General features: G+C 47.0%; 1 protein-coding gene across 3 annotated transcripts in view; it reads left to right on the top strand.

The window, feature by feature from the left end:
* ncaldb (neurocalcin delta b) overlaps window positions 1-5000 on the top strand; it is a 48569-nt gene that overhangs the window by 6073 nt on the left and 37496 nt on the right. Inside the window, exon 1 of one of the 3 annotated variants that reach the window (XM_063184990.1) lies at window positions 56-313. The exons of 1 other annotated variant lie outside the window; for it this stretch is intronic. The gene's annotated coding sequence lies outside the window, so the exon portion shown is untranslated. Of the gene's footprint in view, window positions 1-55; window positions 314-5000 lie in introns of those variants that run through there. One more of the 3 variants, XM_063184991.1, reaches the window with a different exon arrangement.

The raw sequence follows: 5000 nt of genomic DNA on the forward strand, positions 1-5000 counted from the left end.
AGAGCGACAGAGAGAGAGAGAGGGGGGCGGTACTAAGTCTGAGCTGCTCTGCTCTGCACGGCTCTTCCTGTTGTGACAGGGACTCTGGAAACAGTGCGGGGCGGACAGTGGAGACACACAGGCAGGCAGCCAGAGGAGCTATAGAGCACACACACACACACATACACGCGCGGCGGAAGAAAGGAGAGAGTGGAGACTCGGACAGAAAGGAGAGAGAGAGAGGAGCACAGGGAGAGGAGCCTCCTTTACCTAAGGAGTACGGAGGAGAGCAAGAGAGAGAGCAAGAGAGAAGAGTGAAGAAGGTGTGTATGAGGTATGATGGTCTCTCTTGGTTGTTCGGGGGGTGTTGGTGTGTATGATGGTCTCTCTTGGTTGTGTTCTGTTCGGGGGGTGTTGGTGTGTATGATGTTCTCTCTTGGTTGTTCGGGGGGTGTTGGTGTGTATGATGTTCTCTCTTGGTTGTGTTCTGTTCGGGGGGTGTTGGTGTGTATGATGTTCTCTCTTGGTTGTGTTCTGTTCGGGGGGTGTTGGTGTGTATGATGTTCTCTCTTGGTTGTGTTCTGTTCGGGGGGTGTTGGTGTGTATGTTGTTCTCTCTTGGTTGTGTTTTGTTCGGGGGTGTTGGTGTGTATGATGTTCTCTCTTGGTTGTGTTCTGTTCGGGGGGTGTTGGTGTGTATGTTGTTCTCTCTTGGTTGTGTTCTGTTCGGGGGGTGTTGGTGTGTATGATGTGCTCTCTTGGTTGTGTTCTGTTCGGGGGGTGTTGGTGTGTATGATGTTCTCTCTTGGTTGTGTTCTGTTCGGGGGGTGTTGGTGTGTATGTTGTTCTCTCTTGGTTGTGTTCTGTTCGGGGGGTGTTGGTGTGTATGATGTTCTCTCTTGGTTGTGTTCCAAGGGTGGGGGGGCGTTGGTTTGGTTGGGTTAGGTTGGTGTCGCTTCTTTCCTTCTTGGTCTTTTGTTTTGTTATGTTTAAGGCTGCCGGGGCTGAAATCATGTGCATACTCTTTTGAGAGGAAACGAAGGAGCACGGAGTTTCAGGAAGAGAGAGAGAGAGAGAGAGAGAGAGAGAGAGAGAGAGAGAGAGAGAGAGAGAGAGACAGAGTGTGTGTGTGTGTGTGTGTGTGTGTGTGTGTGTGTGTGTGTGTGTGTGTGTGTGTGTGTGTGTGTGTGTGTGTGTGTGTGTGTGTGTGTGAAAGAGAGAAAAGTGCCATGGAGAGAGTGATGAGAGTCCGTATGAATGTGGGAATTTAGCGAGGACAAGCCCAAAGAAACCAGCTCCCCCCATATATGGCTATCTACACAGTAAGTGTTGCGGTGTTAATTCAACACTTAGAGAGTTCATTTGAAGTCCAAATGATGTCAAATCAACTCTCTGAGTGTTCAATGAGCACTGTAGACTTCACTGTGTATCTATCCCACATCTCTTTCACATGGCTTCATATACGCCTATCCCAATACAAGAAAGTCGATCATAATCAGGCTTGCTACACTTTCACATGTTTTCCTTTCCGTTTGTTTTGTGATTGTTGTTGTGTGCACTGGCCGCAGTTCCTGTGTGTGTGTGCGTGTGTGTGTGTGTGTGTGTGTGTGTGTGTGTGTGTGTGTGTGTGTGTGTGTGTGTGTGTGTGTGTGTGTGTGTGTGTGTGTGTGTACGGTGTGTGTGTGTGTGTGTGGTGTGTGTGCGTGTGTGTGTGTGTGTGTGTGTGTGTGTGTGTGTGTGTGTGTGTGTGTGTGTGTGTGTGTGTGTGTGTGTGTGTGTGTGTGTGTGTGTGTGTGTGTGTGTGTGTGTGTGTGTGTGTGTGTGTGTACGGGTGTGTGTGTGTGTGTGTGTGTGTGTGTGTACTGTATTAGGTCTGTAAGTGTAGCTCCATTATACAACACAGTAGGCTACAGCTGATAGGCAGGTTCACACTAGCATGTGGAGTTGAAGTTTGTACACAGTAAAAAACAAATGCAGTGTTAGTTACCCAATACACTCTTGAAGAAATTGACTCTCTCTAAGTGTAGAATTAACAATGCGCATACTTTGTCTATTTTATTTGTGTGTAACTGCTGTCTTTGTCTCCGTCTATCTCTGTCTCTGTCTCTGTCTCTGTCTCTGTGTCTCTGTGTCTCTCTCTCTCTCTCTCTCTCTCTCTCTCTCTGTCTCTTCCTTTCTCTGTCTCTTCCTTTCTCTCCCTCTCTCTGTCTCTGTCTCTGTCTCTGTGTCTCTGTGTCTCTCTCTCTATCTCTCTCTCTCTCTCTCTCTCTCTCTCTCTCTCTCTCTCTCTCTCTCTCTCTCTCTCTCTCTCTCTCTCTCCCTCTCTATCTCTCTCTCTCTCCCTCTCTCCTGTTTAGTTCTGCTATGGGCTCTAAGGTTTCAGGTGCATTGACAGCAATATAATGTAGCCCTATATCTTTCTGTCTTTCCATGTATTTTTAATGAAGGTTGGATAGCGAGTGAGAAAGAGAAGAGAGAGAGAGAGAAGAAGAGAGAGAAGAGAAGAGGAGAGAGAGATAGAGAAAGAGAGGAGAGGGGCGATCAGAGGCAGCGTGTAAAAGAGAAGAGAGAGGAGAGAGAGAATAGAGAGAGAAAGAAAGAGAGGAGTGTGTGTGTGTTCTTCAAGGGCGCATTACTCTTGATTATTGCCTGGCCTCTAATGGTAGTAATGGCTATAATGACTGCTGGGTGTGTGTGTGTGTGTGTGCGTGCGTGTGTGTGTGGGATAGTGTATGTGTGTGTGTGTGTGTGTGTGTGTGTGTGTGTGTGTGTGTGTGTGTGTGTGTGTGTGTGTGTGTGTGTGTGTGTGTGTGTGTGTGTGTGTGTGTGTGTGTGTGTGCGCGCGCGCGTGTGTGGATGTGTGTGTGTGGTGTGTGTGTGTGTTTGTGTGTTAGGGGCTATCAGAGGCAGTGTGTAAAAGATGAAACACCATTAGCGTTAGCATTACCATTAGCTTTGCCTGTTCCCAGGCTGGCTGCCGCTACTGCTGCTCACTCTATGGCGAAGGCTTATCATACATGCAATCTGTGAAGGATTTCCCTGCTGCGTAGAACGATCATACACATGTGTCTTTCTATAGAGCGCTCTCTCTCTCTCTCTCTCTCTCTCTCTCTCTCTCTCTCTCTCTCTCTCTCTCTCTTGTGGTATCTCTCTATGTGGCTCTATTTGCATCTCTCTCTCTCTCTCTCTCTCTCTCTCTCTCTCTCTCTCTCTCTCTCTCTCTCTCCCCCTGTGCTCCTTGGCTACTATTTTTTTGCCATTTGTTAAGCACTTTGAGTTGCATGCCTTGTATGATACAGTGCTATACAAATACAATTATTATTATTATTATTATTATTATTATTATTATTATTATTATTATTATTATTATTATTATTATTATTATTATTATTATTACTAGGCACAGGCCAGATGAGGGTTAAGTTACCGGGGATTGTTTTAAACAGAACATGCCCAACATAGTAAATCTCCCACCGCTAAGCTTAGTGGCTAACAATAGACTAGTCAGTCGTCAGAGTAGTCAGCTAGCCTCCTGGCTCCCTAGCTAGCTCCCATGTGTCTTTCTAAAGAGCGCTCTCTCTCTCTCTCTCTCTCTCTCTCTCTCTCTCTCTCTCTCTCTCTCTCCCCTCTCTCTCTCTCTCTCTCTCTCTCTCTCTCTCTCTCTCTCTCTCTCTCTCTCTCTCTCTTGTATTTTCTCTGCATTTCTTTCTCTCTCTCTCTCTCTCTCTCTCTCTCTCTCTCTCTCTCTCTCTCTCTCTCTCTCTCTCTCTCTCTCTCTTGTATTTTCTCTGCATTTCTTTCTCTCTCTCTCTCTTGTATTTTCTCTGCATTTCTTTCTCTCTCTCTCTCTCTCTCTCTACTCTCTACTACAACTAACAATAGACTAGTCAGCCGTCAGAGTAGTCAGCTAGCCTCCTGGCTCCCTGGTGCCCAGTGCAGGCCGTGCCGCCTCGGCTTAAGACTGGGAGCCAGCGCCGCTAAGCTTTTATGAGACAGGATGGATTTCACGCGGTCAGGGGCGTAGCAGCTAATTGTGGGCCCTATAAACAGTCAACTCTAATGGACCCCCCCCAGCCTATATATATCTACATATATCGGACTGTGTGTGGGCCCCCTATATACATTGGGCCCTAGTGACTCGCTCACACTTTACGACACCCCTGCATACGTTTCTCTTGTTGGAGTTTAATAGCGATAGAAGTCACGGGCACTCTGCGGGAATGACAGCGGACATTTCCTCTAGGGGAGAAATAGGGCCCGGGCACTTTTGGCTTAAAGGGGCCTTCATGGGGGAGAAATAGGGCCCGGGCACTTTTGGCTTAAAGGGCCTCCCTCATAATTAGCGGCGCAGAACTGACTCATCGGTGGGACCCGCCCCCTCGTAGGCCCCTATTTTCAGAAATGTAAAAAAAAAAATATATATATAGTGTATACTATATTCCGGGAAATGCCCGCTATGCCAGATGGCCAGTCCGTCCCTGACAATGGACGAAACCCAGGGGGCTAATATAACCGTAACGACACGCCGAGAGTTCAGGTTGAGTTTAGCGTTAGCGGTTTGACTGATGGCCTGTAAAAGTGTCTCGGAGTTAAAACACGGACAAGAATTCACATTCACATGCACCACCTCACCTGCTTTGATCCTTCCAGGCAGACACGTAATAGGGATGTGCTTCCTCTCAAGCACTCTTTAAAGTGCAAAAATGGAAACTTCAACCCCTCTCTGCCGGTAACTTGTAAAATATCTCCACGGTTGCTTCGTGGCTAATGAGGTATCATGACTGGCGTTGTGCCCTATACTGCTGCTGATGTGCTGCTAAGACTGTGATTTCCCCGGGCAAGGATTATTCCAGAATAAACAACCTGTAGGCCTACTAGGAACAGTTTTTTTTTTTTTAACGTCAATGTAAAAACACAGGGGCTGAGTGGGCAATTTAATATCATAGTAGTGTAGTACTATGGTAGTTAACTTTTCAATCACTATTACAACATTCCACTCGTGGAACGGCATGCGTTATGGGG

This window comes from Engraulis encrasicolus, chromosome 20, assembly GCF_034702125.1.
Source record: "Engraulis encrasicolus isolate BLACKSEA-1 chromosome 20, IST_EnEncr_1.0, whole genome shotgun sequence".
In the NCBI taxonomy this organism is placed as follows: Eukaryota; Metazoa; Chordata; class Actinopteri; order Clupeiformes; family Engraulidae; genus Engraulis; species Engraulis encrasicolus.